Source organism: Engystomops pustulosus, chromosome 3 (assembly GCF_040894005.1).
Source record: "Engystomops pustulosus chromosome 3, aEngPut4.maternal, whole genome shotgun sequence".
In the NCBI taxonomy this organism is placed as follows: domain Eukaryota; kingdom Metazoa; phylum Chordata; class Amphibia; order Anura; family Leptodactylidae; genus Engystomops; species Engystomops pustulosus.
The window spans coordinates 201,402,609-201,430,215 of NC_092413.1; the positions used below are offsets into that span (position 1 = coordinate 201,402,609).

Here is a 27,607-nt window from a genome sequence, read left to right on the forward strand (position 1 = left end):
ATTGATGCTGAAAAGGCATTCGACAGTGTGGCCTTGCCCTGGCTCAAGAAAGTTATGCATAAGATGGGGATAAATGGATATTTTTATGGGGCTATTGAAACAATGTATAGTAAACCTTTGGCACAAGTAATAACACAAGGGGTTATGTCACAACAATTTTCCTTAGGAAGGGGCACACGGCAAAGTTGCCCCCTCTCACCTTTATTATTTAATTTAACTATTGTACCACTTGCTAGGAAGATTCACAATGATAAGAATATAGTGGGGATAAATTTGGGTAGCAAACAAGTCAAAATGACTTTGTTTGCTGATGATTTATTGTTATTTATAGGAAATGTACATGGAGATATACATAAAACATTCAGTTTTTTAAAAAGTTACGAAGAGATTTCAGGGTATAAAATAAATATGCACAAAACAGAAGTGTTATTGTTTGATACAGGGCAGGATCTGTCCTGGAATAGGGATTTGGGGTTAAAAATTGTGAAAGATAACTTTAGGTACTTAGGGGTTAGGTTAGATAGGAATATCACAAAATTGTATGGGTTAAATTATGCAGGTTTGTTTGAAAACATAGCACATGATTTAAGGAGATGGATGGAGCTCCCGCTTCCACTATTCGGTAGGAAAAATTTAATTAAGATGGTTATTTTTCCAAGGTTACTATATACAATGCAAATGCTTCCTTTGTTACTTAAACATAAAGACGTAAATAAGCTAAATGCCATGTTTCAGAAGTTCCTATGGAGAAATAGGAGAAGTAGAGTTTCCATTAAATACCTGCAAAAATCACAAGCCATAGGAGGCGTGTCATTTCCAGATATAAGAACATATAACATAGCTTATATAATGAGATTTGCGGCACAATGGCTACATAAACAGAACAAGTTTGTAGATTTGGAGGTGGAAGAGAGCTTGATTCAACCCTTGACGTTGGGAAGGTTCTTGCATGAGAATACTGCTAACTTGAAGACCTTAGGCAAAACTTCTATTCTTCTAAGAGACACAAGAGCAGTCTGGAAAACGGTGAGGAGGAAGTACCAGTTACCAACTGATATTTCCAGATATCTGTCCCTGGGAGATTTTTTAAACATGGTCAAATGGAAAGGAGAACAGGGATGGCTTGCTGCTTGGGAAAAGAAGGGTATACTTAGATTACATGACCTAGTAGACAACCAGGCAAGAGAACTAAAAACCTTTGAACAAGTCAAAAAAGATTATGGATTAGCAGACTCAGAATTCTTGTATTATATGCAGATTAAGGGGTTGATCAAGGAAGCGGGTCTCCTGGGTAAAATTTGGAAAGGTAATTGGTTACAATTTAGCAAAACTCTCAATGCAAAGGATGGCAACCCTTCAATAGCTAGTATTAGAAAGTGTATTTCAACTGAGGAAGAAAGCCCATTTAAGGGGAGAATAGCTAGCAAGTGGGCTAGAGACATAAGGGATAACACTCCAGAAGACGAAGTAGAGTTTAGGATTTTGAAAGGCTGGAGGAATATACAGAATATAACTAGCTCTGAAATATTAAGGGAAATGCAATGGAAAATATCAATAAGGGCATATCGGGCGTTTAATGTCCCTTACGGGAAAAATATTTTGGGCTTTAAGAATGAATGCCCTAAATGTGGGGAAATTAATGCAAATGTGATACATTGTTTGTGGCACTGCCCAGCAGCCAGGAATTTATGGAATATGGCGGAGCAGTATGTAGGGTACATATTCAGAGAACCAACTAAATTAGACATATGGCGATGTTTATTCCACTACTATAGATCCAAATACACCAAACACAAAGAAGAATTGATTCATCTGATGATACTAGCAGTAAAGAGAGTCTTAATGATGGAATGGTTGTCAATGCATATACCAACAATGATACAAGTTAAGAGGAAGTGGATGGAATATTTGTATTTCCAATGGTTGAGTAAAAATAGGAAACAAAAAAAAGAAAATGAAACAAAGTGGAAGCGTAACTGGTTGCCAATTGTTAATCGCATATTTTCCCAGGAAGAAAAGGTTGCTTTCTATGATATAACTTGTTAGGAAAGAGAGGAATGAAGGACTTTAGTGGGTTCCGGACACCAGAGCAGAATATGGAAAAGAGGGAGGGGGAGGGTATTAGGAGAGGGAAAAAACTATAGAATAATTATAAGAATCTATTGGACTGTTGTTTTTCTTCATGTAATAACATTGTCAATTTTGCACATTCTTTTTATATAAGTAGACACCCAAGAGGGGTCGAAGTTAATGTATTTGTGAAGAACTTAAAATCTTAATAAAAAATTAAAAAAAAAAAAAAAAAAGGGTTATCTCAAGATTAAAACATTAGTGGGTATCCAACCCTTAAAGGGATATTCCCACAAAGGCAAGAATCTTAATTATACTCAGGGTAATAAAATAACACATTCGCTATTTAACAAAAATACAGCATTTCACAGATATAATTCCAATCCGTCTCTATCAGTCCTGGTGTTTAGAATTTTGGTTGCCCCTGGATCTGACTGTAAATCTTCTGACTACGGTTGGATTCTTCTCATGAATATCTTCTCTTCTCTGCACACTGCAGTGCCCCACCCCCTCACATTACAAGGCGTGCTCAGACACTTCCTGTTGGCAAGCAGCTTGGAAAGACTTACTCTACAAACTACAGATAAGAGAAGATCTTTATAGCAGGGGAAGGAGGTATAACAGAGATGACAGTCAGTTTTATTGATGATATTTAGCATAGCTGAGAGTGTTATTGTGTCTAATATGCATGTCATGGATGCCATCATCTCTCATCTCTGATCTGTCTTATCTCTCTTTTTCTATGTTTTAGATACTAGCATGTTCATTGTCAGCACACGGCATCTCATAGCACTAGGGGGATCATGAAGTGTCTGCTTAGAGAGTCCCCGCTCACACTCTGGAATCTTACACTGACCATCACTGAGTGATAGGAGCTAAAACAACAGAAAAACTAAGTAAAATTTTAAAATAAGGGGGTTAAAAATGATTTCCTTTTAATGAAAACATTCTTTTTCTACAGAATACATTTTGTCTGGGGAATATAACAACTGCTGTGTTTCAGAAGCAGTGCCACAGCTTTTAATGGATGGTGTCAGGTATGTAAATCTTGTTCTTGCTCTATTATTTGACATTCTTTTTAGTTTGGATGTAGTCACTGTCTACATTTGACCTATTATTTAACATTTGCCCACATTCTCTTATAGCTTCAAAACATTTTTTAACTGTGTTTAGAAATTGGAATTTTAATGTAGAACTCTAGCAGCTAATTCCCCTCCCCCAAGAATGAAAAAAAATCAAGCTATTTATGTGAATATTCTAACCGTTCTCCTTCTAGAAATCACACCACAGAAGAAAATAGCTTCATTACTTTCATACTTCAGGTGATAATTTACATCTAAAAGTCTCCTCTAACAAAATCCACTGCATACTGAAATTTGGGGTTTTGCAATCTTCACAATAGAAAGAATTCGCATTATCACATTCATAACCATAGATAAGTTTTTGGTTATTGAAATTTTTGCTAAAATTTTTGAGGTTCCCTTTTAGTCGTCTCTCAGTTGTGTGAAAAACCACAACATCAGGATTGCAGGTGCACCCGTGCCCCTCTCCATGGCGGTGGTCCGGCCCCGGCTCACTTACCTCTGCACATTCCTGCTCCCGTCCTGGCTGCCCAGCGTGCGCGTCCTCGCTCCCTAGGGTGCACACGCGCCGTCACTTGCGAATTTGACTCACCACTGATTGGCACTAGTCACTTCCCGGGTTTCCAGGCCGGGTTCTCCCAGCAACCCCCACCAGATCTTTGAGCTACATGCCATTGAGAAAGCTTTCTATGAGTGATACCTGTGTTCTAAGCTCTCTTTGTGACCCCAGACCCGTCCTTCGCTCCTTCCCTGGCAGCCCTGACCACCTGCCCCATCCGTGACTTTGAACAATTGCCGCCTGCCTTGACCACCTCCCTGTCACCGACTACGAGATTGTTTGCTGATTCTGTACCTCGACCTTGGCTGCCACCGTAGACAAGTCACGCCCAAGGAACGACCTGGTGGCACCATGCCGCAGCAAAACCAACCCGCTTTGCGGCAGGCTCTGGTGAGAACCGGATGCCACTTAGATTCTGGTCCCAGGTGTCGGCTTGTGTCATCGTCCCCGGTGGTTCAGGGGGTTCAGTACCCAAGAAGCCTGAAAAAACCGTTGTGGATCAATGTCATGTGACCCTGAACACACCTCCACACATGTGACACATATTATCCAGTGACACTATTGGGTAAGTATTTAACTTGTTTTGCCTCTTAGCGCCTTATGCACAGCTAGACTAAGCGCAAGAGTGCGTGAAACAGCCCATCGCCATCCCTTTCTGTCCGTTTTTTCCTCCCTGCCCCATGATTGACCATCAATAAAGAAGAATCATTTGTTTGGTGAGTGCCGCTTCTTTTTATCTTCTATCTTGGGATTCAAGTTCTAGTTTTCATTTATTGCAATTTTGGGAATATATGTTTTTTTATTACCTAAATTTATATATATTTTTTCTAAATAGAGGGTATTAAATAAATGAAAACTTTTCCAACTCATTCTTTCCCCCATTATAGAATTCATAGTTTGGAATACAGGCAGTCCCCGGGTTACATACAAGATAGGGACTGGAGGTTTGTTCTTAAGTTGAATTTGTATGTAAGTCGAAACTGTATATTTTATAATGGAAGTTCTACACAATTTTTTTTCTTTTGCCCCAGTGACAATTGGAGTTTCAAAATTTTTGGTGTAATTGGACCAAGAATTATCAATAAAGCTTCATTACAGGCATCTTACAGCTGATCATTGCAGTCTGGGACTATAGTAAAGCATCACGAGAGCTTCACCAGAGGTCACAGGGGTCCGTCTGTAACTATGGGTTGTCTGTAAGTCGGGTGTCCTTAAGTAGGGGACCGCCTGTAAATACATTTAAAGTTTGGATGGTAAAAGTATCTTGATAAATACACCTTGGATGGAAAAACTAAAAATATACATTTTCAAAAATCTATCCAATGATATTAAACACAGCCCCCTACCCCCACCATCACAGTGGAGTGGGGGCAACTTAAAAATCTGAAATGGTAACACGTCTCAGTAATCAACAGAATCGAAATGTGTGCAAGAATGCTGAAAAAGGGAATAAATACACAACAGATCCAAAATCTGAAAATAGACGTGTAAGGGGATAGAATAAAAATGATGTAATAAATAAAAAATACGGCTGCTTGAACCAGCCATCAGCCACCATCTTCTATGAAAAGTCCATAGTCAGGGAGACGGCAGAGAAGCATTTTCCGGATAACAGACAGGGAGAGTGCCCAGAATTGGTTCATAAAGAGTTATAGTTGCATGCCGTAAGCGAGTGTGATAGGCCTGCATATATGGATTAGTTTCAAGAGAACATTTAAAGCATTGGGGGTTGGGTATTAGTCTTTTAGCCCGGGGTAGGGCATTTCATTGTGACCTACAAGAAAAATGTTCTATGGGGAGGAGACTTAAGTTAATCATCTCTCTGATGTGTGAGAGGTGGGGACTCACTTTACACCAGTCGTTGAAGAAAACAGAAAACTGCTACATGCACATCGCTGTTCCTGGGTTTGCGCAGAATGTAGTTTCTACATTAAAAAATTTAGACTCCTCCCACCTCAATTTTAGTTTTTTAGTTTTCATTGCAAAGAAAGTTTTCATTTTTAAGAAATTTTTGCAACATTTTTGTTTTCGATTTGATGGGCATTTTTTGAGATATCTTCATTTTTTAACAACTGTTTTAAAAAATTACCCATTTTGATTTTCGTGGATTCCAGCGCCATCTGTCAATGAAAATGGCTTTAAACATAGATTGAATCAATGCAATTTTTCCTGGGAAATTTGCAATAAAAAAGGAGGTTTCTAATTAAGATTTTAAAGTTTCCACCCACCACCAGGGGGTGGGGCTATGAGGAAAAGTTTGGTATCATTGGATTGGTTTTTGTAAAAATATTTGAAACATATATTTTTAATTTTTTCATTCTGATTTGTATATCGCACCAACCTTTTAGTTACACCCAGTATATATAATCTAAGGAATGGGAGTCATTTTAAATGTAAAAGAAAATTTGAAGCTTGTTACTATTATTATTATAATTATGATTTTGTTTTATCAAATTTTAGTGCCTATAATGAACTTGAATAAGCAATTACTTAACTACTTAAACAAAGAGTGCAATACTTCTTTGTGAAACTGTGTGAGATCTTGGTTTTTGTGGGCCAAGCTGTTGTTTACCATTATGGTAAAAGAAACATTTTGAAGCAGTCAGGACATTAATTTATTTACATTATTCATAATGAAAAAGGCAAATATATTGGATGAAACAAGTTTAATTTGAAGTTTCAGACCACTTTTTCTTTTTTGGCTGTTGTGTGACAGCGCCTTATATTATCTTATTTGAGTTAATGATGGCTACACCTGGAAAATTAAATACAAGCAGTCCCTGGGTTACGTACAAGACAGGTTCTGTAGGTTTGTTCTTAAGTTGAATTTGTATGTAAGTCGGAACTGTATATTTTATAATTGTAACCAAAGCCAAAAATTTTTTTGGTCTCTGTGATAATTGGATTTTAAAAATGTTGGGTTGTCATAAGAATCAATATTACCACTAAATCTTCATTGCAGACACCTGTGATAACTGTTATAGCTGATTATTGTAGCCTAGGGCTAAAGTACAGTAAATTATCAATTACCAGAGGTCCGTTTGTAACTAGGGGTCGTCTGTAAGATGGGTGTTCTTAAGTAGGGGACCGTCTGTATTTCAAACTTTTCCAGATGCAGTGATCAATTCTGTTTTTTTGTATGGTAAATTGAGAGACTACACTGTCAGAGTTTAAGAACTCGAATTTTTCATAATGCAGAATTACTGGTGGATTATTAGAAAGGCTTTAAAATGATGTAGGGAAAATTAATGAGCAGAAATATGTCTGAATATGTTTCAACAATGTTATACTTGTCTATGTACAGTAGCTATTAATCCTGTACACTGATGTATAATGCTTGCTTAGTTATTAAAGTCAATTGTCATCTTGACACAGACACACGTCTTGTCAATAAAATGCTTACCCCACCGTAGATAATTGGCCTAGTGGAAATAATTGATGTTGAAAATACATAATATGTCGATTAGTTGAGTAATAGCGCAAGGTCTAACCCCATCTAATGCCAGGGACTGAAAATTGTGGAAGAAAACAAATTAAAAATTCAATTTAGGTTTATATGTTTTCCATGCATAATCCTCATTACTATAAACATAACCATAAAGGAAAACTTCAGTCAAGTCAAATCAACGAATATCTGCAGATCTCTTACCGGAAAGGACAGGCATAGAATTGTGCCCTAGCCTGCACCTATAGGGAGTGCCAATACATTGGGCAAGGACGCACTGTGCTGGCAGGAGTATAGGGGGCGGAGTAATCGTGATTCCCGACTCGGGGATAACGACTAAATTACGGCTTGTACGCCTGTTTTCAAGGCATACTAGCCATTATAAATCCCTCCCACCAATATTTTGTATTATACTGTAACCTATATATTTTTTTAAAGCGACATTTAATATAGTGTTAATTACAGTTTTCTTCTATTCTGATCTACAGCTTCATACAGACCAATATGTACACACAGAGACTACAAAAAACACTGTAATAGTTTGTACAGTCATTTTATACTCCCTTTTATCTGTCCACTACTTCATGCTAACTTAGATTTTGTGCGTCAAAAAAAAAAAAGCAACAGATGAAAAAGAGTGGGGCTCTGTAGTCTGTTGCCATAGAGACATATAGGGGCACATTTACTTACCCGTCCCATTGATGCCGGCGATATGGAATGTCTGACGAGGATTCTGAGCTGTCGCGATTCACTAAGATCGTGCGCCCGATTTCCTGCATGTGTCGCTTCCGCGCTGAGGTCCACCAGAGTTCACCTTCTTCTTCCTGGTGCATGTAAGTGCTGATCTTGTGACACAATTTGGTTTTTAAATTACGCAGTTTGTCTGAATCAGTCGGGTTGTCCGATGGCCACGCCCCCCGATTTGTGCCGCATGCAAGCCTGCGCCAATGTGCCACAATCCGAACACGTGGCGCAAAAACCTGGGCCAATTCAGCGCAAAATGGAAAAAATTGCGAAACCCGACGAAAATGCGGCCCCTTAGTAAATGTGCCCCATAGCTCTATAGAAAGTTTTATCAATTAAAGAATGTGGAGGGATTTTAATATTTTTTTTAATATTTCAATAAAAACAAACTGATTGCACATATAATGCTGACATGTTACCTACTGAGAAGAATGTATAATTAGTCATAAATATAATAACCTATTTTCTATTTTTTCTTAATAAAAGCGAGGGATTAACACTTCCATACTGTATGCTTAATTAGTCGTTTTAATTACAGTTCTATTTGTGCCATAATGACATTTTCGTTACCGTAGACATGTATATAAAATGAGCTTTATAAGTGCCGCTAGCTCTTAGGCTTCATGCACCCTAATGTATGCCCTAACGGATACATCCACCGCGATGGAGAGGAGGAGGGGTGACCCCTTCCCTCTCTAAAGATATGCACGGCGTACTGGCCGTAACATGGGGAAAGATAGGACATGTCTATGTGTGGCACCGTATCGCTCCATTTGCCCATTGCCATCTATGGGGGCATTTGTACGTCTGCAAGCATATGTCCCCCATACGGTCGTATGCATGCAGTCTTACTTTCAGGGGAGGCCTTCTACTTCTAAGCTTGAAAAAAAAATCTTATTTGAAAAGTCTTATTTTTGGGGAAATACATATTGGGGCAGATGTATCTTTTTTGTGTTTTGCCTGCAGCTTGTAAGGGATAACACCCATGATCAGTGTCAGCACAAATCCCGGTAGCTAATGAGCAAACCCTTTTCAGAAGCTGAAGGGTTGCTTGCCCCAATGGCGGGTTTTTAGGTCCCGGTCTGGGTCCAAATACATGAACCCAGACTGTTGGCCCAGGTTTGGCCGAACCAACCAGATCCAAGTCCCTCTGGGTCCATTCATTACTAATTGGGAGAATCCCTGAAGTTGGTGATGTCTGACTCATCTTGCTGAATAGATATGAGAAAGATAGATACATAGATAGATATGGGCATATTTATCAGAACCTCTGTGCCACGTCAGGCCCTGAAATAATTGCAAATGCTGATTGCTAGCACTTGCAATTATTTGCCCCAATCCGCCACCATCACGCGAGTGGGTCGTGAAGGGGCATGAAGGGGGGGGCATGGCCGGCCGAGTGGAGGATGTGGCCATCTGGGAGTGGACCGGTGCGGGGCTTTACTGTCCCCGCGCCTGTGCACTCGCTGCTGCCGGCGACTTTTCACATGTCCTGCCTGGCGTAGAATAAACGCTGCGCGGCAGCCTGCCCGATACATCAAAAGGCGAAAGCCTGTAGTTCTATGTACAGAGAGTAGAGAGATTCCTATATTTTACATGCACAGAGAATCTAAAGTGAAAAGATAAAACTGTACAAATGTTAATTTAAAGAACAAACTGCAGATCTGAAGATTATACGTTGTTTTTCAGACATCTCTGTGTTAGTTTAAGAAAAAGCCGGCAAGCTCTACTCCGCCATTGTCTCTGCAAAATCCAGCTGATAACTGCTGCAAAAGCCAAATATTTTTCAATACCCCCTTCCCATATTCTAAACACCGTGATTTCATACGTCAAGAAGACGGGGTGATGAATGGGGGCCGCTGTTTACAACGTTTCAACAAACAAAAGCTTTCCATCCTCATCTGCAATTAGGCAACGTTTTACTTGATGGAAAGCTACAGAAAACGTTCAAGGGTACTTAGAATAGAAAGGAAAAACACAAGAGAACACAACAGGAGGAACAAGCGAGAAATCGGCAGAAAATAGGAACAAATAATGCTGAAGATATGGGAAGAATCACAGATACAACAGATAATAGAATAATATAGATGAGATACATAGATAGATAATAGATAGATAGATCTGAGATAGATAAATATGAGATAGATAACTAGATCTGAGATAGATAGATAGATAGATAGATAGATAGATAGATAGATAAGCATGAAAGAGCAAAACCAAGCAAAAAATATAATGGGTGCCTGTGGACCACGGCCGGTGCCCAGCTCTGGTCATAACCAAGCAAGAACCGGGGGCCCAGAGCTGCTGGGGGGCCCACATAAGTCTGTGCATAAGTAATCCATAGGGTGTAAGGGGGCTTTACATAAAATAACCATGAGGGGGCTGATAAACTTAGGGTATTTTTTTAGGGAACAGGAGTTTTAGTTTCTGAATTTTTAATGCCGTCACGTGAGTTCACTGCCAATGATTCCGAATCCTTGGGGCTCTTGTTTTAATATTTTTGTAAGTGGTTGGGTCCAAGTATAACAGTAACGCAAACTTGTAAGACCCTTGAAAGCAGGGGCCTACTGAGCCTCTATCACCCAGGGGCCTACTGAAACCTGGAGCCGACCCTGCTTAAGGTGCTCCAAAACAGCACTATAGCAGATAAAAAAATTGCAAAAAAAGTGCTTCCTTTATTGAATATTGAGCTACTCATCATGGGCTGAGTCATCATCATACAAAAAAAAATCACTTGAAGGAAGTGTCTGCGTGAAAGCAATTGAAAAAGAATTAGAGAATTAGAGGGTAAAATAGAGAAATTATACAAGGTGACATCACAACTCTAGTGGAAGCTCTCTAGAGAGCACATTCACTGCCCACTTGTGCCATTTACTTGGTCCCAGTGATCCACTGTTGGAACCATAGATGCCCTTCCAAATATTAAACATGTTTTATTTTCTATTTTTTTATGGAACCTACCCCCTCAAGGGATTGTTCGAGAAATAAAAACCATTTTAAAATCCATAAATTCATAAAAGTTTTGCCCAGTGATTTGACCAAAGTTATCATAGTAGATAAGTTAAGAAAAGACGCAGGTTGATCAAGTCAAACCTATAAGATTAAACAAAAGTTTTTTTTCTCCTAACCCATTATATTTTACTTCTTAATAAAGGCATCTATGCCTCTCTTTAAAATTTACAAGGTATCCACCATAAAACCCTCCTGCAACAGAGAGATCCTCAGTCTCAATGCTCTTACAGAAAAGAATCCCTGTCTATAGTGATGGTAGAACAACCTCTCTTCTAGGTGTAGAGGATGCCCCCTGTCTATGGTGATGGTAGAACTATCTCTCCTCTAGGTGTAGAGGATGCCCCCTGTCTATGGTGATGGTAGAACCTCCTCTCCTCTAGGTGTAGAAGATGCCCCCTGTCTATGGTGATGGCAGAACCACCTACACTCTAGGTGTAGAGGATGCCCCCTGTCTATGGTGATGGTAGAACCTCCTCTTCTCTAGGTGTAGATGATGCCTCCTGTCTATGGTGATGGTAGAACCTCCTCTCCTCTAGGTGTAGATGATGCCTCCTGTCTATGGTGATGGTAGAACCTCCTCTCCTCTAGGTGTAGAGGATGCCCCCTGTCTATGGTGATGGTAGAATCTCCTCTCCTCTAGGTGTAGATGATGCCTCCTGTCTATGGTGATGGTAGAACCTCCTCTCCTCTAGGTGTAGAGGATGCCCCCGTCTATGGTGATGGTAGAACCTCCTCTCCCCTAGGTGTAGAGGATGCCCCCTGTCTATGGCGATGGTAGAACCGCCTCTCCTCTAGGTGTAGAGGATGTCCCTGTCTATGGTGATGGTAGAACCTCCTCTCCTCTAGGTGTAGAGGATGTCCCCTGTCTATGGTGATGGTAGAACCTCCTCTCCTCTAGGTGTAGAGGATACCCCCTGTTTATGGTGATGGTAGAACCTCCTCTCCTCTAGGTGTAAAGGATGCCCCCTGTCTATGGTGATGGTAGAACCTCCTCTCCTCTAGGTGTAGAGGATGCCTCCTCTCTATGGTGATGGTAGAACCTCCTCTCCTCTAGGTGTAGAGGATGCCCCCTGTCTATGGTGATGATGGAACCACCTCTCCTCTAGGTGTAGAGGATGCCCCCTGTCTATGGTGATGGTAGAACAACCTCTTCCCTAGATGTAGAGGATACCCCTGTCTATGATGATGGTGTAACCAACTTTCCTCTGCAGAGGATGTCCCCTGTCTATGGTGATGGTGGAACTGCCTCTTCACTAGTTGTAGAGGATGCCCCCTGTCCATGGTGATGATAGAATCACATCTGCACTAGGTGTAGAGGATGCCCCCTGTCTATGGTCATGGTAGAGCCGCATCTCCTGTAGGTGTAGAGGATGCTCCCTGTCTATGGTGATGTTAGAACCTCCTCTCCTCTGGGTGTAGAGGATGCCCCCCGTCTATGATTATGGTAGTGCCGCATCTCCTGTAGGTGTAGAGGATGCCCCCTGTCTATGGTGATGTTAGAACCTCCTCTCCTCTGGGTGTAGAGGAAGCCCCCCGTCTATGATGATGGTAGTACCTCCTCTCCTCTAGGTGTAGAGGATGCCCTCTGTCTATGGTGATGGTAGAACCTCCTCTCCTCTAGGTGTAGAGGATGCCCCCTGTCTTTGGTGATGATGGAACTTCCTCTCCTTTAGATGTAGAGGATGCCCCCTGTCTATGGTGATGGTGTAACCACCTTTCCTTTATCTGCAGAGGATGTCCCCTGTCTATGGCAATGGCAGAGCTGCCTCTCCTTTATTTGTGGAGGATCCCCCTTGTCTATGGCGATGATAGAACCAGTTCTCTTCTAGGCATACAGGATGCCTCCTTTGGAAAGATCCCTGTACTGCCCATTCAGATATTAGTACACTGCAATAATCCACTGTGATAACATGATGACAAAAGTTATCGGAGGAAGGAAGTTCAGCAAGTTCATATCAAGAACTAAAAAGTAATTTGGCAAACAGGAGAAGGCAGTCCTGTAACTTTCAATGAGATGACTGTGATTTACAGTTCATTGAAAACTGCGCCCGACTGCCAGTGATGCATAACGGTATTATATTCCGGGTGTATTGCATCCGCTGAGGCATGGCATGTCAAGATGTTTTTAAAATTACACTTTTGCTGAGTTATCTGGTGACACGCGGTATAAATAGAAATGCAATGCATTAGTCAGCAGTAATGTAGAAATGTATAACATATGATGCTATTAAACTTTTACCATAGCCCTTTGAATCTAATGTTCTGTAACAGTGGTAGAACACTGTGTGCTGAGGGGCATTTCCTAATGTGAACATTTTTAACCTTACCAAAATACCTATACATCTCCACTAGAAACCACTGCGAAAGGTGTTTGCAGAAATGAAAATACCATGTGAAACCTCAGCGGAATTGGGCATTAGGATTCACAAGCTCGCTGCCGTATTACCCGTCTATAAAATTCCTCCAAGCCTCGGGTTAACATGTCACTGTGGAATAAAGTACAGAACGTGCAACTATCATTTCTTATTACTCAATTACAACTAATCTATTTTTCTACATAAGAACTTCTGCAAATAATATGTACACGCAAGTCCCGAAAGACCTGCGCCCGCTATCTGCCGAAAAAAAGCAGTCAATGTTACGGTATTGTTTAAATGTTCCACATAATATTACCGGGGGAAATGCTGCAAAATACTGATTTGATAGAGGAGTAAAAATCCATTTTAAAAATTGGATCCTGTTTTTTTAACTACTGTACCTATTGTTAATGGTTTTGGAATAATGGTAGTAGTAGATGTCTATAATAATAATTCTTTATTTATATAGCGCCTACAGATTACGTAGCGCTGCACAGAGCTGCCCCTGTCCCCCGGTCCCTGTCCCCAATGGGGATCACAATCTAATCATTCTACCAGTATGTTTTGGAGTGTGGGAGGAAACCCACGCAAACATGGAGAGAACATACAAACTCTTTGCAGATGTTGACCAGGGTACGACTTTAAAGGAAACCTACCACTGCTCGCATGATAAAATCATGCGAGCAGACCACCTGGTAGGCTATTTAATACTGATGCCGGCACATACTTTTGTTAGGCACGGCGATCGTTAGTTTAGCTAATAAAAAACTTTTTACTTACATATGAAAATAGCCATCCGGTGCTACCCTACGTCATCTTCGGAAGGGAGATGCCTTCCGATGTTTAATTATTCACGCCTCCTTCGTTGCACTTGTCCTCCTTCAGGTGCCGAGAGCCGTGACGTCACCAAGCTCTCGGCACCTATCGCGCATGCGCAGTTACTAACTCTCGCACAGCCGGCTGGCGATAGGTGCCGAGAGCTTGGTGACGTCACGGCTCTCGGCACCTGAAGGAGGACGAGTGCAATGAAGGAGGCGGTAATAATTAAAGATCGGAAGGCATCTCCCTTCCGAAGATGACGTAGGGTAGCACCGGATGGCTATTTTCATATGTAAGTAAAACGTTTTTTTTAGCTAAACTAACGATCGCCGTGCCTAACTAAAGTATGTGCCGGCATCACTATTAAATAGCCTACCAGGTGGTCTGCTCGCATGATTTTATCATGCGAGCAGTGGTAGGTTTCCTTTAAACTAGGACCCCAGAGCTGCAAGGCTGTAGTAGTTACCACTGAGCCCCTGTGCTGCCACTTTAAGTAATTGCAGCAGTCCAGACCAGCCTTAACCAGCAAGTATGGCCTCCGGCATCCGTCCTCCATCTGCTTCTCACCTTCCTCTTGCTCCCAACTCATTCTCCAGGGTCCCGAGGCTCATAAATACTTTCTAAAATATACAGGGCCAATATGCCCATTACTATGATTTTTCTAGGCAGTCCCAATGCCCCCCTGGTGATAAAAGGCACGTTCCACCACCAGAAGGTTCCTTAGTAATACAGGTTTTAGGCTCTAGTTTTCTGCACAGGGATCTGTATTGTGTTCTGATCTTCATGTTCCTGACCCCGTTTCTTGATTAACAACCTATAATTCTGTATAGAGTGCTTTCATGAACATACAAACTCTTTGTAGATGTTGACCTGGGTGGGACTAGAACCCAGGACTCCAGCGCTACCCACTCAGCCACCGTGCCGCCCTTTTAGTATTCAACGCCCCCTTGTCCCTTACATATTTTAATAAACTTCTTTTTTCGGAACACTGAAAGATCAGGAATTAGTGGTCACCTAGAGGTAATGAGCAGCCATATTTGGACAGTCTACCACCGGTAATCTGGGGGTAGATGTCCTTTAAAGACATACATTTCAGTTTGAACTCTCATTTTCTATCTGCATAAAAGATAATAAACACACACATTTTTATACAATCACACTCCTTTATACATTTATATATACACACATAAATTTTTACACTCATACACACATGTATACACTTTTACACATATACATATATCTATACACTCATAAGCACACATTTCTGCACTCAAATACTTTGGGTATGGAAAGTATTCAGACCCCTTTCAATTTTACACTCTTTGTTTCATTTCAACCAATCGGTAAGATCAAAAAAGTTCTTTTCTTTGCTCATTAATCTGTAATCTGCCTCCATCTAGACAGAAGAAAAAATACAGAAGTGTAAATATTCTCATGTGCCCTGACATGCATTGTGAGCTGTGAGGTCTTACATAGACTGTTGTGTGCCTTTTTAAAATCAAGTCCAATCAGTTTAATTAAGCACAACTGAACTCCAGTGAAAGAGCGGAACCATCTCAAAGAAGATCAGAAGGAAATGGATCACATGTGAGTTATATATGAGAGTCACAGCAAAGGGTCTGAATACTTTTGAACATATGAGATTTCAGTTTCCCCCCACACCCCAACCACATACATCATGAGGCTTACATCCAATTTGGTGTAGTCTTGTGTGAAAATCAGCGAGAGTTTGCTGGCTTCTCAAAAGAGCACAGACACGTGGTAGTAATGTGCCTGCCCCATCCATTGACCGCCGTTCCCCTCTGTGCCCCCTCCACGCCCATGTACATGAAATCCTTAGACACAGTATACACACACCGTATATACACACACAATATAAACAAATCATATACATACTGCATATTCATACATAGAGCATGTACACACATAGACACAGTATATAGACATCATGCCTACATACATTGCATAGATAATCATACATCAAATACACATACATACTACATATACACACATACATACAGCATATATACACACATATATAGCATATATATGTGTATACAAACAGCACAAAATACACAAAGTATATACAAACAAACACATACAGCATGTACAGACACATACACCATATACATACAATATATACATAAACATGCAGTATATAGACATACAGACATACATATAGTATTTACACACATACAGCATATACACACATATAAACAGCACATACACGCATATAACCTATACACATAGCATATACACACCTTATATACTAATACAGCATATACACACACATAGTACACAGATGTGTACTATGGAAGTTGTGCACTCTTGTGTACATATAATGCTGTATAATGTTCAGCATAACCTGTATATATCAGTGCACCTCCTCAAATCTTTAGTGGGTCAGGTCAGGTGATGGTGCCCTCTGACACCCCAATACAATAAAACTGCACATTATAGAGTGGCTGGCCTAAGGCAAACCGGGCATTAATCACGTTTTTATGCATTTTATGTATATAAAAAAGTCTCACACATATAAACAATCATGAAAAATGGGAGAAACATTGTTGTGTTAATAATTTTGTTAAGTGTAGTTGGAAATGTGAGCTGCAGATAAAGCTCCAGTTCCCTCCTATTCAACAACTTTTACTTCTGGTTCTGTAGTTCACAGAACCATACTTCTGGTGCATTCTGAAAGATGAGATTCTTATCTCTAATATGACACCAGAAGCATGGTTCAGGGTGCTAAAATTCCAAATACAGAGGTGACAGGAGTGATAATAAACAGCTTATATCTTTTCTCTATTCTCCTGCTGTCTCTAAGAGCTGAAAGACGTCTCTAGCATCAGAAAGACGGCGCTGCAAACTAGGAACGTCATAAAGAGATTAAAAAAACATGTAAATATATTGCATTTTATTTATAAGTAAAACGATATTCAATTATTCCATTGATTCTCTTGCTGGTTAATTTATTAATTGGCAAAATACTATTATTATCATTATTGTTGTTTTTATTATAGTTATTATTACATTTATTTATTATTTCTGTTATCTGAGAAATCCAGCAACGAATAATTCAATATAAGTTACCTTTTTTAAGTTATTCTTCTGCAATATCACACGATCACATAGACCCTACACAAATTTTTCTTACTACTGCAATGCTCTGTCAGTTGTGCTTCTATACATAGTAATAGAGTGATCCAGAATCCCATTGTGGTGCAATACAGACTATATATAGTGCAATGGGAGCCAGCTTCTGCCTAGACTGCCACCTAGTGTTCATGCTTTGTCTTTCACTCCACTAAAGAGCATGCAGGCAGCCTGGTATCACAGATGTGAGCTTATTAAAGAAAGAGAATTATATAAATATAATTAGTTTTATTAACTGAACATCTGAGACTAGAGCAATTATACAAATGTAACACAAATAGAATATACTAATTAAAATAAAATAGAGAGGGAATTTATCATCTAAAGGGATTCTATGCAAGTTATAACGAGGTTTCTGAAACATCACACATGTATCTTTATATAATATATTGTGATCCATGAAAGGTGTGAATAACTTTGGAGTTGAATATATATATATAAAGCTGAATGTATATGTATGTATTGTGAGACACTGAAGGGGTTAACTGTGGATGGGCGGTATGTTTCCCCTAGGTTTTGCTATTATGCAAGGCCTTAGTGCTGAGGTTGGGTGTCCAGCACCTTGGACACAGGTGATGGGAGCAGCCCAATCAGTTTATTTTTTAAACCGCTCAGCAGAGCTGGAAGTGTTGTCTCTCTCTGGAAGGAGGCTGGAGAGCACACAGCCCTGACCTCTGTGCCTGGAGCAGCCAAGTGATTTTGTATAGTGGTGAGTTAGTGAACACCTGTATAGTTAGCACCCTGACGGGTAGGATTTTTGTTTATTTAATGCCTGAATGTAAAGGCTGTTTTATTTTGCTGCTGCAATAAACGCAGGCGAGGCCTGTTTTGGACTGTACTTTGGTGTCACTGTCTTGAACTGCATCACAGCACCCCGCTACCACGGTCTCTACTGGGCCAAATCTCCCACATATGGTGCTTCGGATTGCGGGCAGTTCAAAAAGACACACACCTGAAAGGCTCGCTACATCCTGCAACATTGCATGGCCTGGGTGAAAGCAGCAGGCAAATTGCAGGATAAAGCCAAGATGGAGGACTTTATTAAATACCTGCAAGAGGAGGCCAGAGCTAATCGGCAGCAGCAGCAGGCCATGCTCCAGCAGCAGGAGGAGAGGTCCCGCCAGCAGCAGGAGGAGGCCAGAGCTAATCGGCAGCAGCAGCAGGCCATGCTCCAGCAGCAGGAGGAGAGGTCCCGCCAGCAGCAGGAGGAGGCCAGAGCTAATCGGCAGCAGCAGCAGGAAGATTCCCAGGCTAATCGACAGCTGCAGCAAGCCATGCTCCAGCAGCAGGAGGAGAGGTCCCGACAGCAGCAAGCCATGCTCCAGCAACAGCAGGCAGAGTCCCGAGCCATGTTCCAGCTGCAGGAGGAGAGGTCCCGCCAGCAGCAGGAAGAGTCCCGAGCCATGTTCCAGCTGATGATGGAAAAGTTTTCTGGCGTTATGGCAGCACCGCAAGCGACGACTACTGAGGGGTTCCATACTGGTTTGCAAGGGTACCCGGTTGTCCAGCATTCCGCACGGGCTGCAGTGCAGAAGGCTTTACAAAAGATGACGGCGACCGACGACGTGGAGGCTTATCTCGCTGTGTTCGAGCGAGTAGCTGAGCGAGAGGAGTTACCAGCTGAGCAGTGGGCAGATGTCCTGGCACCGTTCCTGACAGGCGAATCGCAGAAGGCCTACTACGACCTGAGTGAAACGGAGGCCCGTGAGTACCCCCAGCTAAAGGCGGAGATTCTGGCTCGTCTTGGGGTCACCGTTCAAGTTCGTTCCAGCCGGGTCCACCAGTGGGCATACTCTGAAAAACTACCCCCACGCTCCCAAATGCATGACCTGAACCATCTTGTCCGGAAGTGGCTACAACCCGATGACTGCACCCCAGCACAGATGGTCGAGAGAGTGGTTCTTGACAAGTTCACCCGTTCTCTGCCCTCTCGGCTCCAGCGGTGGGTTGGACAGGCCGGTCCCACAAATGCTGAGGAACTCGTGTCCCTAGTAGAGAGATATCGGGCTACGGAGGATCTTCTACTTATCCCTCCCACACGAAGCAGTGCCAGTGACAAGGCCATTAAACCATCTGGTAGGACTGCTACTGCAGAAAAAGGGAAACAGGTCAGGTTGGGAGGGGGTACACTGGGGGGCTTGGATACACAGAAACCCAGTGAGGCTCGTGACAGAGGTCATAGCCGTATCCAGTGCTGGCGATGCCATGAAATGGGCCATATTGCTGCCAACTGTCCCCTGTCAGTGGAGCCAATGGACTGCAACCAGACCCGGCGAATGTCACTGTTTGCCCGGCCGGTTCTGGCTGCCGAGTCAGTCACGGATGCAGAACCCCAAGTGTGTATGGTCACAATCGGTGGTCACACGGTGGAAGCCTTGCTAGACTCAGGGAGTCTGGTTACCCTGGTGCGGGGAACTTTGGTTGATCCTGGACTGTACAGTGGGCGTAAAGTGGGAGTGTTGTGTATACATGGGGACACTCGCGAATATCCCACTGCTGTCATCAACCTACATACACCTTGTGGTACTATTACCCATGAAGTGGGGGTGGTGGGGACCCTGTTTCATGAGGCTATTATCGGCAGAGACTTACCGGTGTTTTGGGACCTCTGGAGACGAAGACCCACCTCAGGTGCTGTTGCAGATAATGGACATCAGGTATGTCCGGCCTTGGCCCCTGAACCCTTTGAGGCCGATGTACCCACACCAGCAGTAGGGGTGACCCCATGTGATGAATTCTCTCCCCTAGAGGTCCTAGTTGGTGAGGTCGAGGGCCACGAGGAGGTGGCCGACATGCCGGACCTTGAGTTTTCCCGTGAGAATTTTGGGGCTGCACAGCTACAGGACCCTACCTTGTTTAAAGCACGGGAGAATGTTAAGGTGATAAATGGGGTACTCCAAATACCAGGGGCTGACAAAATATACCCCCGAATGGTGATTGTTGGGGAGCTGTTGTACAGGGTCGACCAGATACGGGGTGAGGAGGTTGAGCAACTTGTAGTACCCCAATCTCACCGTAGGCTGGTGCTAGAGTTGGCACACAAACATGTGCTGGGAGGGCACTTAGGTGCTGAGAAGACCCGGGAGAGGATCCTGCAGAGATTTTTCTGGCCCGGGGTGTGGGAGGAGGTAAACCGGTATTGTAGCTCCTGCCCTGAGTGTCAACTTACTGCCCCAGTGTCCCACTTCAGGAGTCCTTTGGTCCCGCTACCAATCATAGAGGTGCCATTTGAACGGATTGCAATGGATCTGGTTGGCCCCATAGTCAAATCCTCAAGGGGGCACCAATACATCCTGGTTATCCTGGACTACGCTACGCGGTATCCCGAGGCGATTCCATTAAGGAACACCTCCTCCAAAAATATTGCTAGGGAGCTGTTCCAGGTATTCTCACGCACAGGCCTCCCCAAGGAAATCTTGACTGACCAGGGTACCCCATTCATGTCTAGGGTAATGAAGGAGATGTGTAAGTTACTGCAGGTTAAACAGCTCCGCACCTCTGTGTATCATCCACAGACAGATGGCCTAGTCGAGAGGTTTAACAAGACCTTGAAGGGGATGCTAAAGAGGGTGGTCAGCAAGGATGGGAAGGACTGGGATTGTTTGTTGCCCTATTTGATGTTTGCCATACGTGAAGTTCCCCAGTCCTCCACGGGTTTCTCACCCTTTGAGCTGTTATATGGCCTTTCCCCACGTGGGCTTTTGGATATAGCCAAGGAGACATGGGAACAGGAGAGGACCCCCCACCGTAGTGTGATAGAACACGTCTACCTTATGCAGGACCGCATAGCGGCGGTAATGCCCCTTGTAAAGGAGCACATGACAAGGGCACAAGAGGCCCAGTCTAGGGTCTACAATAGGTCAGCCAGACTCAGGACCTTTAACCCAGGCGACAGAGTGCTAGTTCTGGTGCCCACCGTTGAGAGCAAGTTCTTGGCAAAATGGCAAGGACCATATGAGGTCATGGAGAAAGTAGGGGAGGTAACCTACAAGGTATCTCAGCCGGGGAGGAGGAAACCCGAACAGATATACCACGTGAACCTCCTAAAGCCATGGAGGGAAAGGGAGTCCCTGATGGCCGTGGGAGTAGAAAAAGCGTCTGTCCCCAAGAAGGGGACACCGGAGGTAGGTGTACCCAATGCCAAGGTGCCTGAAGTACGGATCTCGGAGTCTCTCTCCAGGGCCCAGATTCAGGAAGCGAAGGAGTTTGTGCTCCGAAATGTGGATGTGTTCTCTAAGTTACCGGGACGTACTTCAGTCATCAAGCATGATATCATAACCGAACCCCCACATCCGGGTACACCAAAAACCCTACCGGGTCCCTGAAGCGCGCCGGCTTGCCATATCCGAAGAAGTCAGGCAGATGTTAGACCTGGGGGTTATCGAGGAGTCTAAAAGTGACTGGTCGAGTCCTATTGTGTTGATTCCCAAACCTGATGGTTCCCTACGGTTCTGCAATGACTTTAGGAAGTTGAACGAGGTGTCCAAATTTGATTCTTATCCCATGCCCAGGGTTGACGAGTTGATAGAACGACTTGGACAGGCTAGATTCTTCTCCACCCTTGACCTGACGAAAGGGTATTGGCAGGTACCCCTTACTGACAGGGCCAAAGAGAAGACCGCTTTTGTTACTCCTGATGGGCTTTTTCAGTACGTGGTACTCCCCTTTGGGCTACATGGCTCTCCCGCCACATTCCAGAGGTTAATGGATCTCGTGCTAAAACCTCACCGGAGATATGCCTCGGCCTATCTGGATGACATCATAGTTTATAGTAACGATTGGGAGAGTCACCTGGCCAAGGTGCAAGCAGTGGTAGACTCCCTGAGGGCAGCAGGGTTGACAGCGAACCCCCAAAAATGTGCTGTGGGTCTGGAAGAGGCCCGTTACCTGGGGTACCGTATTGGGCGAGGTGTCATCAAACCCCAAGTAAATAAAGTGGAGGCGATCCAGCAGTGGCCACGACCTATGAGCAAGAAGCAAGTGAGGGCTTTCCTAGGCATAGTGGGCTATTATCGCCGATTTATCCCCGATTTTGCTACCATAGCGGCTCCCCTGACTGACCTGACCAAGGGTAGCAGGGCGGTGATGGTAAAGTGGAGTGAAGAGGCTGAGGGGGCGTTTCAGCGCCTTAAGACGGTTTTGTGCAAGGGACCGGTACTGATCACCCCTGACTTCACCAAGACCTTTATTGTGCAGACTGACGCTTCTGACGTGGGCTTAGGGGCTGTCCTGTCCCAAGTAGTGGAGGGTGAGGAACATCCTGTGACATTCCTGAGCCGCAAGCTCACACCTCCTGAGAAGAACTACAGTATAGTTGAGAGGGAGTGCTTGGCGATAAAATGGGCTCTGGAATCCCTGAGGTATTACTTAGTAGGGCGACAGTTTACACTAGTGACCGATCACTCTCCCCTCACCTGGATGAGTCAGGCCAAAGAGAGGAACGCCAGGGTCACAAGGTGGTTCCTAATGTTGCAGAATTTCAAATTCACGGTAGAACATCGAGCAGGAAAGCTGCATGGGAATGCCGATGCCCTGTCTCGTACCCACTGTCTGATGGCCAAAAGTGTTCGCCCCCACAGGGTCAAACAGAGGGGGAGGGTATGTGAGACACTGAAGGGGTTAACTGTGGATGGGCGGTATGTTTCCCCTAGGTTTTGCTATTATGCAAGGCCTTAGTGCTGAGGTTGGGTGTCCAGCACCTTGGACACAGGTGATGGGAGCAGCCCAATCAGTTTATTTTTTAAACTGCTCAGCAGAGCTGGAAGTGTTGTCTCTCTCTGGAAGGAGGCTGGAGAGCACACAGCCCTGACCTCTGTGCCTGGAGCAGCCAAGTGATTTTGTATAGTGGTGAGTTAGTGAACACCTGTATAGTTAGCACCCTGACGGGTAGGATTTTGTTTGTTTAATGCCTGAATGTAAAGGCTGTTTTATTTTGCTGCTACAATAAACGCAGGCGAGACCTGTTTTGGACTGTACTTTGGTGTCACTGTCTTGAACTGCATCACAGCACCCCGCTACCACGGTCTCTACTGGGCCAAATCTCCCACAGTATGTATGTACGTCCGCTGAAGGAATCACCATCGCGTTTACAATCACCAAATTTTTCACAGCCGCTCTTTGTGACTCTCGGTTTGAGCCAAAATATTTACCCAACACTTTCCAAAATCCACTTACTAACCGCCATATACAGGAGCCATTGTCTGCTGCTGCGGCAGTTGGAAGCTGAGCCGTGATTGGTTGCTATTCTGCCACAGGTCATTAATATGAGCTCTGAGCTGTCATTGGTTACTGTAGGCAATGAGTATAAGACGCTTATATGTGAGGTAAGATGGATAGCGACAGAAACTCATGTAGGAGAGTGAGTGACAGAGAAACAGGCATGGAAAATAAGTGACAGAGAGATAGACAAGGAGATTGGGTGACAGAGCGACAGATAGGGAGAGTGAGTGAATGAGAGATAGACATGCAGGGAGAGTGAGAGACAGGCAGGGAGTTTGAGTGAAAGACAGGGAGAGTGAGTAAGCGGGAGACAGAGAGACACAGGGAGAGTGAGTGAGTGGGAGACAAACATGCATGGAGAGTGAGTGACAGAGAGAAAGCCAGTGAGAGACAGACAGACATGGGTAGTAAGCGAGACACAGACATGTAAGCGAGTGAGAGACCGATAGAGACAGGCAGGGATAGAGAGTGAATGACAGGGAGAAATAGATGCATTGATAGATATATGTAGGGCCACATGTATCACTCATTTTTTCTGTTGTTTTTGCGCCTTTTCATTCAGGCGCACCGTTTTTGCACCATTTTTGCGATTAACCGCCAAACTAGCCGTGCAGCAAAAATAACAAGCTTTCCCTCATCTATCTTACCAATCCAGATGTTTTGCTGCGCTTAATGATATTCATCACTTGCAACGTTTTAATTTGGGCGCAAAAACACTCCAGCCCGAAGGTGGCGTTATCTGAGAAGAAAGCACTGAGCCCCTTTGCAGAAGAGCTCATTTTTGGTCACTTTTTTATTACATATTTTATATGTTGCAAAATGGTGAAAAACTGGCGTATCCCTTTTAAGCGCGGTTTTCCGTTATGGGGTTAAACGCTGGGAATAACCGTAACATTGTATCTAAGGTTATAACATTGTTTCTTTACAAACTAAGCTTAATTTCTTAATTAAGTATATTAGACAAATGCTCTCAACACTCCCCTTCCCCCCAAACACACAAAATACCAAAAATCATCTGAAATGCAAGAAATATAACAGTTTAGGTAAAAATATGATGCATGATGTAGCTAAGATGATTGTCTATGATGTAAGTGATGGTCGTCTCACCTTCAGAGCTGTAGTGGAGGATGATATATGGAGCCTGAAAAGCAAAGTTCAGTTCCTTCTATACTTTTGCTCATCAGTGTACATGATGAACACATTTTCGACAGAACAGAAAAACTGGAGACGCTTTCAATGGAAATAGAAAAACATTGAATCTGATGCATAACTTATTGTAGATGAATTGTTCTACTCCGATAAAGAATACAATTTTGCACGGAAATTTCCATCACAACAATTCTTCAGCGCACTAAATAGTTTTACCTTGTAACAAACTGAACTCTGATAAATGAATGTGTTGAATGGATTAACCACTCGCTGCTTTGTTATCACTAACAGAACATTTTCCTGACATGAAGATCTCGGAACAATTAAAGCAAAAAACCCAGACTGTGAAACGGAGGAGATCAGTAAGTGGAGACAGAAGTATAACAGAGAGATCAGAGCGTTGATGTTGATCTCACATCAGCCATTTGGATGGTAAATGTCACATCAGAAGATCCAAACAGCCTTCATAGCTCATACAGGTAGATATGGAGTTGAAATACTTTAAAGGGAGCCTGTCACCGCTGTTTGAAAAAAAATGAGCATTAGACAGGTTCCCATAGAGCAGTGATGGCGAACCTTTTGGAGACAGAGTGCCCAAGCTACAACCAAAACCCACTTATATATTGCAAAGTGCCAACATGACAATTTAAGCAGAATCACGGGTTTTTATCGTATTGGCATCCTGAATTCACCAATACAATAGAAAGATGGAGAAATTTGAATTGTAGCTTCCTTCAAGGCTCCTCAGAAGAGGAAGAATCAGGGGACCCAGAGCAGGAGCCCCAATTACAATCCATCTCTATCCAGCCCTTCCTGCTCCTCCTGTAGTCCTGGCAGACAGATAGCGCTGAGCATGACACATCCTGGGCTGTATTGGATCACAGGAGAAAGCCTTGAGTCCTAGCTGGCAAACTCTGTGTTGGGCCGAAGGCTTGGGTGCCCACAGAAAGGGCTCCAAGTGCCACCTCTGGCACCTGTGCCATAGGTTTGCCACCACTGCCATAGAGCCTTATGTGCCTAAGGGCACCATTGTTTTTAACTTAGTTGATCGATGGAGAAGATTACCACAGTCATGCTGCCTGGATGTATGATTAAGTGTCCCTGGTTTATAAGGATGGATTTTGAATGTAGATTTCCTTTAAGGGGAACCTGTCACCGCTGTTTGAAAAAAATGAGCATTAGACAGGTTCCCATAGAGCCTTTTATGCCTTTTTTTTTAACTAAGTTGATTGATGGTCACAAGTGGAGAAAATGAACTTTGATTCTCTTCCTGGTAACCAGGGAGAGAATCCAGGGAGTCTACTGTATACTCAGCCGCCTCCTCAACAGCCTCCTCTCGCAGCCGCCTCCTCAACACGTCATCGGTTTTTCCTCATTCCACTCCTCTGTCCAATATGTCACTTGGCTGTCTTGCCAAAATCTCACGAGTGTGCATAAGCCGTTTTTGCCGCTTTTAATGGGCGGCAGAGGGAGCGGACCGCTCAAACGCTCACTGTGAATGCGAATGGGGACATGCGATGCATGCACAGTGAGGAAGCAGAGGGCGCAGACCACGCAAACGCTCACTGCGCATGACAGCCGCAAGCAGCTTATGTGCATGTGCAAGTATTCGGAGAGACAACCAAGTGACATATCGGAGAGAGGAGTGGAATGAGGAGGAACCAATGACATGCTGAGGAGGCGGCTGCTAGATTCAAGCGCGAGTATACACCCAGTCCAACTCGCTGGATTCACTGCCTGGTTACCAGGAAGAGAATCAAAGTTCATTTTCTCTTGTGACCATCGATCAACTTAGTTAAAAAAAAAAAAAAGGCATAAAAGGCTCTATGGGAACCTGTCTAATGCTCATTTTTTTCAAACAGCGGTGACAGGTTCCCCTTAAAGGAAATCTACCATCAAAATCCATCCTTATAAACCAGGGACATTACTCATAGATCCAGGCACCGTGACTTTGGTCATCTTCTTATATTTGTTATCCATCCCCTCCTTCCTTCCAAAATCAACTTTTATAATTATGTTAATAAGCCAAAGGGGCCCGGGGGGGAGTTACCATGGTACTTACACACTCCCACTGTGTGCCGCAGTGAAATTATAGAAGGTAGAGGGAGGGGCAAGTGCTGAGGGAGCAGTGGGGGGGGGGGTTTAATGTCAATTAAAGCTACAACAACCCCAGGAGTTCTTTGGATCCTTACCATAAAACTAATCGTTATTTAGCTACTTTAGAATTAAATTAATTAGATAAAAATCTGTGATGAATATTATTGGATTTTTTCATGAAAATATGTTACACACTTGTTGTTTCAGTGGTCTGAATGCAAATAAATCTTCAAATGTGTTTAGAAGCAATTCAGTGCATCATAACAGGCAATGTCATATAGAAATGTGGGAAGTGAGAACCATAGTCGGGTAAGTATGTGAGCTTTTTCTCATAATGGTTTTCCATATTCCTGGATAACCAATTCAGCAATCCTCTGTCTGCTACAGGCCAGAATGCCGGAGAGAGGTGCTGGTTACGTGTCCAGATCTCCATTCATGTCTCTGATGTGATAAAGGCAGCTCTGTGTCCCACACCTTTCTGGAACATAGATATCCCCTGTCCTCTCTGTCCAGAATGGTCACACATGAGCGCAATTCTCTATCGGAGTCAATGTAAGCTATGACACAGGGGTGTACTGGCCATGAGGCGAGTTGAGCCTCTTGCCTCTGGCAGCACCAACTATAGCAAGATTTGGAGCAGTCAGATGCTATAGAGCCGGACCTGACACTTAAATATGGTGTCTCTTCACATCTGATGTAAGCACGAGAGACTGCATGGAGAATCCACTTGCAAAAAAATAATCTAATATTTTTCTGTTGGATGGGGAAAAGGGAAGCACCTTTGTATTGCTTGCCTCAGGCAACAGAGAGTCTGCACAAGCCATCACTTTTTATAGACAGGAATGGAGAGCAGTAGCGGATTATAATATAGGCGGTTTTGGTGGTAACCCAAGCCCTCTAG

General features: G+C 43.3%; 1 long non-coding RNA gene across 1 annotated transcript; it reads left to right on the top strand.

The window, feature by feature from the left end:
- Positions 1-3,030: 3,030 nt before the first annotated feature.
- Positions 3,031-26,997, top strand: LOC140120700 (uncharacterized). Its single transcript, XR_011853956.1, has 3 exons — positions 3,031-3,107; positions 24,901-25,088; positions 26,914-26,997. It is a non-coding gene; the product is annotated as an uncharacterized lncRNA (long non-coding RNA).
- Positions 26,998-27,607: the final 610 nt, after the last annotated feature.